At 37.5% G+C, this 8101-nt stretch overlaps 1 protein-coding gene across 4 annotated transcripts in view; it reads right to left on the reverse strand.

Annotated features, from left to right (window-relative positions):
• Nucleotides 1–7342, reverse strand: part of ubap1 (ubiquitin associated protein 1) — a 75497-nt gene extending 68155 nt beyond the window's left edge. For 2 of the 4 annotated variants that reach the window (XM_043687518.1, XM_043687535.1), the window contains exons 1-2: nucleotides 7216–7342; nucleotides 4596–4666 (exon numbers count right to left, since the gene is read on the reverse strand). The gene's annotated coding sequence lies outside the window, so the exon portion shown is untranslated. The remainder of the gene's footprint in view (nucleotides 1–4595; nucleotides 4667–7215) is intronic. The other 2 variants (XM_043687521.1, XM_043687529.1) reach the window with 2 other exon arrangements.
• Nucleotides 7343–8101: the final 759 nt, after the last annotated feature.

The following is an 8101-nucleotide window of genomic DNA, read 5'->3' on the forward strand; positions in this document are numbered from 1 at the left end:
CTACCCTCAGGACATCCAATTTCCTGCAGGTCAGCAAATTCGCCCTTCAATATTTCAAGGGATGGGAAATAAATGCTGACCCAGCACATGAAGCCCTTATCACTTGAAGAATAAACAAAACTACAAACAATATCAGAATGTATAAAGATCCCCGGGCTAACTGCTAATATCTACTGATCACATTATGTCTGAAATAGACAACCACATACGTGCTCCAACAAAGATCTTCATTTTAGCAGTTTGCCAGAGGATCTGTGATAAACAATGAAGTCTTTTAAACAGACAATCTAGTCGTATGTGTATCAAATGTTAAATGTCTGTATTTTGGTGCCTGAGACATCAAATTTATTTTTACTTGCTGAATTGAATCTAGTGTTTTATATCTTCCAGCTCTGGATTTATGCTGAATACATAATAGCATCCTTTGTGAATCTAGAATTTTATCATAGTCTGCTAATTCCAAGTCGTAGAAAAACTCAACACTGTTAAACGGTGTCAGAGTGTAAAGGACATGTTTCTATAACCGATCAATCAGACCTTTTGCAAAGGGGTGTTGTAAAAAAGCCATTAAAGAATGCTTTAACACTTATAATAAGTTAGAATGTGAAAATGTTGGCACTTTAACATGATTTATTCATGCATAGATGCTTACTGACTAAGTTTCTAAATCAATTCATCAGTGATGCAGTGAGTTATTACTCTGTACTTTTGCCTTGGAGCAAGGGTTGAGACCAGTTGAGGTAATAGCAGTAAAATTTCTACTTATACTTTATCTATTACATGTGAATGGTTTGGATAACTTTAATTCAGTTTCTACTGGGAATTGAGCCGATAGAACAAAAACAATTTCTACAATTTGGTACTCACTCAGACAGACCATTATAATGGTTAATCTAAGATGTTTAAGACATGCTCCAAAATTCAGGGACGAGTCATCTGATTTTTCACCTACGTTTGGCTTGTACTATATTCGACTATAGTAAATATGATATTGCTCCATTTCTTTTTCACAGACACTAATCTCCCTGTCCTTTCTGGTTTATTTGATGATATTTTATGTAATTATGTTGTGTAATGTGAAATAGTTTTTTTTAATAAGACAGAGGGTAAAAAGTAGTGAATAAACAATCTTTTCATGAAAAAGACATGACGTTGTCACCAACAAACACAAAATTACTGGCAAAGTATTGCAAAGATTTACAAAGGACTCACAGCACTCCAGCATTGATATTCCTCCACTAGTGATTTAGAACTGCAATATATTTCAAATTTGGAGTTTAAAGTGTCCCAAACTGGGAAATAAATTCCAAAATTGTACAAGTATTAACATAGAATTAAAAAAAGGCAAGAACACACTAAATGAGAAGCATCTGTATTTCCTGCACTGCACCTGTAACTATAGTTCAAAACTGCTTCATTGATCGTAAAGGATAGAGTTGAAATTGTCAAGTTATAACTTAGTAGTCCATATTTCCTAACTGCTACTGGTTGAACACAGTTGGTTAATTGTCGACAGTTATTTTCTTGTTAAATATGGAAACCCGGTGTTCTTTTAATTTGACTGACTAAGTCACGTAAATTGGGGACTTTGGATATCTTCACTAAATATTTTCACATTTACAATGACTCCAGAATTCAAAATGATTGCCAATGCATGATACAAATAAATCATGATAAAAGGATACTTCATTTATTTGTTCTGTTAACATCATAGAAACATCATCAAAAAAATTGAGGCCAAAGAAAGATATCTGGAGGAATGATTTAAAGCTTGTTCAAACATAGTTATTTTTAAGAAAGATCTGAAATAAGGAGGAGGAAATGAGTGGTGAAATAGATTAGAAAGGAATTCCATATCACAGACCAAATTCTGTGACTGCACAAAACAGGGTGCTGAGGATGTTCACCAAAACATTGCCGGTGCTGGAGTGATTCAGCTATAGAAAGAACTGGAAGTGAAATCTGAGAACACAGAGACAGTAGATGGATTGATAGATGTCAGAGTATATGAAACCTGAAGTTGTCAATGTACATGTGGAAGCTGATTCCGTGTACACAGTTAATACTGACAGAGGTCAACATGTGCACTAAGAAAGTGAAAGACTCCAAGTATAGATTTTTGAGAAGCTTCAGAGATAATATTATGAAGACTAAAAGGTTATAATTAAGTAGATAAGCTTGGAACCAAACAAGAGCAGTTCCCTCAGACTTGACAACAAAGGAATAGTGATGGTGGAAAGTGACACGCTCATGCTCATCTATCAAAGATTGCAGAGAGGTCAAGGGGGAATAAAGAAGAATATACCATATGCATGGACACCGTTTGGCTTGCTCTATTATTACAATGAAGCAAATTTCATTGAAAAGATTCTAAATATAATTGTGGTCAAGTTATGACAAAGACCTTCACAGGGCAACAACATGTTCAAGATGCAGTTAAACTTACAGTTCCAATTTTGACAGCTGGGAGGCTAGTTGCCATGTAATCTTCTATCTTTTTTAAAACTGTATTTTTAAATCCTTATATGACCACTTAATACCATGGCTTTCTCTTTTGTTTAATACTAAATTCCAACAATTCAACATTGCAGGAAACAAGCTTCATAACAAAAATTGTCCTTACATATATAGAAGGGTCAAAGAGATATATGTAGCTAGATAATCAGTACAGCCTTACAGATTTGAGCTGGCAAATTGACATTGGAGAGGCATACCAGCTTCAACAAAATTTGTAGAAACTATTTTTAAAATCACAAAATGGAATTCTGACCAGCATTCTGAACAGTAGTGTTCCTCAGATTAGAACTATAGATTTTGTTTTTGACTTATCCATTTTCAGTTTTCTTTCATAAATTTGATAAATTGTTCTGTAACATTTTACAACACAAGAGGTAATTCAGCTCAATGTTTTGTTGTCCCTTTGCAACTTACCTAATCAGTCCTAATCCACTGCGCTTTCTGACAGTTCTATAATTTTCTCCACTACAAAATTATACACTTAATTGCATTTTAAAATAACTGAATGCTTCAATCATCTTTCCAGACACTGAAATCCTGATCATCATAACACGCTTACAAAAAATTATCCTTACTTCACCTCAGTTGTTTTTATTTTGCCAGTTTTTCTAAGTCTGTGCCCAGCTGCGACTGATCCCTCCTAACTGTGGAAATAGTTAATCCTCAAAACACTTAATTCTGACAATGTCTATTAAATCTCCCTCAACAATTGAAGTCCTCCACACCTGGTATAATTCTAATAAATTTCGTCTGCACCCTCTACGAGGATTTCCTCTGCACCTTCTCCAAGATCTTTACATCTATAAATATATATGTCATCAACTTGGCTGCCAATTTCTCAAAAATGTTATATTTGGTACTTTTGGTCTGTGAACTGAAGTAATAACCATTTATCAGTAACTATTCATCAGAGGCTACCTAGCTAGGTAAACTGAATTGAGAAGACCAGACAGTCAATGCAGGCAGTCAACCCATGTAATATTTTGTAAATTCCACTTTGGAAATAGAACCAGTCTGACTCAAGATTGGAATACAGACAGACTCTAACCCCACACCTTTAAGGCGTTGTCTGAGCTGAGATGTCATCTTCTGTTATAAAACCTTAAATTATCTTGAGAATGTGACTTAAGAGAAGTTCTGGAATTTATATATTAAAGAAATGAAACCAGCAAACTCATTCTAAAAGATGAAAGACTAAACAATCTAGGTTTGTTCAATATATCATTCCAGCTGTATGACACTGTAATCTTTTGCTATAAATTCTAGTCTTGTGGTCCTACTTCACAACCATCTGATGAAGAAGCAGTGCTTCGAAAGCTAGTGCTTCCAAATAAAGCTGTTGAACTATAACCTGGTGTTATGTGATTTTTTAACTAAGACAAGAGGGCATAGCCTCAAGATTAGAGGGAGCAGATTTAGGACTGAATTGAGAAGGAACTTCTTCATCCAGAGGGTTGTAAATCTATTAAACTACCGGTGAAGTAGTTGATGCTGCTTCAGTAAACATTTTAAAAGCCAAGACAGATTTTTTTTAATAATAAAGGAGTTAAGGGATACAGTGAGAGCGCGTGTAAATGGATCTAAGTCCACAAGAAGATCAGCCATGATCTTATTAAATGGCGGAGCAGGCTGAAAGGGCCAGGCGGCCTACTCTAGCTCCTAGTTCTTATGTGCCCTGTTCTTTTTGGGCAGAAAGAGCATGTCTATCCAATGTATCAACAAAATGGGTGGTAGTTATTCATTAGATCAATTCACAGAGCAATGCCCTGATCCATCACATTCAATCTGTCTTGTTTAAAATCTAAACAAAACCTGGTAGTTCGCATTAATTCCTGCAATCTCCATGACAATACTCCTACAAGAGACCACTTGCCAATCAATCAGCACTCTTCTCTCATACTGTACAAATGTTGGACTTCCCCTTTATTGGTATTCGTGCAAGTTGTTGCAACACAAAGCTTTTCAAAAACATGTCTTTTTCAGCAAAAAGATCCAATACCATTGTAGCAAATATTTATTTAAGAAAACATGTTTTGCAGATTTTGGAAAAAAATACAAAGATTTAGGTGCATATTTACCTTTTTATCATTTGCTTCAAACACTGGGAGTGAATCATAATGAGAATACAGCTACGCGCTGTGTTTTCATCCTCAACGTCAACAGCAAAAAGCCAAGAAAGAACAGAAAGATAAAGGATTAATGAAGATTATGCTACAGAAAATAATCCATGAAAGAAGCAAAGGAAGGTTTCCAGAAATTATCAGATAGCATACAAAGGAGTAACAGAAATGCAGGCAAAAAGGAAAAAAAGTCTTAATCATGTCTTCTGTAACCCTTACTCTGGAGATATTGACTTTCATCAAGGACAAGTTGTAAAAGCAGCTGTAGCCTACTAGGACTTCATTCAATTGTAAATTCAAATGTGACTGCTAAGGGTAGATGGGATATCTAAGTGTTGAGCAGGACAGAGCAAGGGAGTGTGGTGGACATGATATATAGGGACTTGAATAAGGTTCCGCACAGTAGACTGGTTAACGAGGTTCGATCACATGAAATACAGCTAAAACTAGCTATTGAATACAGAACTGGCTCGAAGGTAAGGGACAGAGGGTGGTGGTGGGGTGTTGCTTTTCAGACTGGAGGCCTGTGACCAGCGGCATGCCATAAGGATGGGACGATGGACCGAGGAGTAGCAGATGGAGTTTAATGTAGATAAATCTGAGGTGATGCATTTTAGACAGCCAAATCAGGGTAGGACTTATGGTAAGGTCCTGGGGAGTGTTGATGAACAAAGAAAGCTTCAGTGCAAGTTCATAGCGAAGTCCCAGATTGACAGGATAGTGAAAAAGGCATTTAGTAGGCTTGCCTTTATTGGTCAGTGCATTGAGTATATGGTTGGAAAGTCATATTGTGGTTGTATAGGACATTGGTTAGGCCACTTTTGGAATACTGCATTCAATTCTGGTCTCCCTACTACAGGAAGAATATTGTGAAACCTGATAGGGTACCAAAATGATTTACAAGAATGTTGCTAGGGCTGGAGGATTTGATCTATAAGGAGAGGCTGAATAGGCTGGAGCTATTTGCCCTGCAGCATCAGAGACCGAGGGGTAACTTTATAGAAGTTTATAAAATCATGAGGGGCATGGATAGGGTGAATAGCCGATCTTTTCCCAGGGTAGGGGAGTCCAAAATTAGAGTGCATTGGTTTAAGGTAAGAGGGGAAGATTTAAAAAGGACCTAAGGGGCAATTTTTTCACAGAAGGTGATGCATGTATGGAATGAGCTGCCAGAGGAAGTGGTGGAGGCTGGTACAATTATAACATTTAAAAGACATCTGGATGGGTACATGAATAGGAAGGTTTCAGAGGGATATGAGCAAGCTGCAGGCAAATGCTGATGGGCGACACAGTAACTCAGTGGTTAGCAATGCTGCCACACAGCACCAGGAATCCAGGTTCAATTCCAGCCTCGGGCGAATATGTGTGTGGACTTTGCACATTCTCACCGCGTCTGTGTGGGTTTCCTCTGTGCTCTGGTTTCCTCCCACAGTCCAAAGATGTGCAGGTTAGGTGAATTGGCTGTGCTAAATTACCCATAGTGCTAGGTGCATTAGTCAAAGGGAAATGGGTCTGGGTGGGTTACTCTTCGGAGGGTTGGTGTGGGCTTGTTGGGCTGAAGGGCCTGTTTCCACACTGTAGGGAATCTAATGTAAATGGAACTTTATTAAGTCTTAATTTAGGATATCTGGTCGGCATGAACAAGTTGGACCGAAAGGTCTATTTCCATACTGTACAGCTCTATGACTCTGTGACAACAAAAATGCCAGTAAACAAGTTACAGATCTGGCTTCAAGCAAAATTCAAGCACTAAACATAATAGGAAGAAAAGGCATCCTGTGTTCTACTAAAATTCCAACCTGATGCACACCCTCCCTGACAGAGATAATGCAAAAGTGAAAATTTGCCAGTTGAAGTGGAATGCTTCAGGGCATAGAAATGAAATAATTAACCACCGACAACCATGGAAAGACCCACAATGAGAATAAAACCAAACGATTTTCATGCTCACAGTCAAAGGCTTCATCAGAAACTGTTACAAAGAACAATATAGAAATTTTAAAGGCTCACAAAACCCACAAAAAGTAATTGCAATCATTAGCCAATTATGGAATAATCATCCTATATTCAGGAAATAGAAAAGTAATCAAAACATGGTCCGTCATTTTATTTCACAAAATATACTTGATCTCAGTATATGAAATCAAGTATGAGAAAACCTACATAATTCAGGCAATCTACAAACTCCGTGTACAAATAAAACACATAATACATAAAAGAAAGTTACAATTTGAAGTGGGAGCTTTTTAAATGCAAATCTATTATCTTTCCTTCAACTTTTAGCTAATAAACTGATGTGTCAAATGTCAACAGAGGTGTTTCGAAATGGCCTCGTATTCAACTCAATATCAGGAGAAGGCGCAGAACAAGATAGTTGCCGTCGTGATATGGCAGATGACCATGAAGTAACGGAGTAGTACCGGTGCCATGACTCGATCTGAGTATTTACCGTCTGTGAGCTTAAGTTCACTCCTTTGCTTTCACCCAGAGATTATGTACATTTAACCAATAGGATTAAAGAATGCGCTCTCCTACTACCTACACACCAACACCCAATTTAAATAGCCCCGATGCTTACCTACTGGTTTTATGTCTCCTGGTACGATCACTATTACGTCCTAAACAAAATTAACTTTTGTTTAAACTACATCAATTTGACACTATTTCCTGCTTCATTGAAGGACGCCATCTTACCTGCTAGTAGTTGACGTCATCGCGCTGATCATGTGACATATCCACACGCGATGACGTTAGCGCCGCACCCAAGGCCGCGCAAGGGGCGCAGTGCTGTTTGCGCATGCGTACCGGTTAAAGAGGCACTGTAATTCCTTCAGAGAAAGGAAACTGAAAGTTATCGCTTTTAAAAATGCGTGAAGTAGTGGGAATCTTAGATTTGGATCGTACAGATCTACTCTGTCAAGTACAAGCATACAGAAATTAAATCAAAACATAATGGAAATACTTAGTAAATCTGGCAGAATTTGTCGGTGTTTAGAGAGAAAAGTTCGTAGATCACTTCATCAAAAGTGCAATAAGTTAAGAAATATAGTATTTAAGTAGATCAAATGGGAGAAGATGGCAGGCGATGGCCTCGTGGTATTATTGCCGAACTGCTAATTCAGAGATCCAGATAACGTTCTGGAAAACAAAAACAGAAGTTGCTGGAAAAGCTCAGCAGGTCTGGCAGCGTTTGTGCAGAGAAATCAAGAGTTAACATTTCAGGTCTGAGTGACACTTCCTCAGAAATCAAAGACTTAAGTTCTGAGGAAGGGTTACTTGACTTGAAACTCCGATTTGATTTGAATTGAATTGCATTGATTTCTCTGCACAGATGCTGCCAGTCCTACAGAGATTTTCCAGCAATTTCTTCTTTGGGTTTTGATTTACAGCATTTAATGTTCTGGGGACTTGGATTTGTACCACATCAGGATAGATGGTAGAATTTGAATTCAATAAAAACCTGG

This window comes from Chiloscyllium plagiosum, chromosome 1 (assembly GCF_004010195.1).
Source record: "Chiloscyllium plagiosum isolate BGI_BamShark_2017 chromosome 1, ASM401019v2, whole genome shotgun sequence".
NCBI lineage: Eukaryota > Metazoa > Chordata > Chondrichthyes > Orectolobiformes > Hemiscylliidae > Chiloscyllium > Chiloscyllium plagiosum.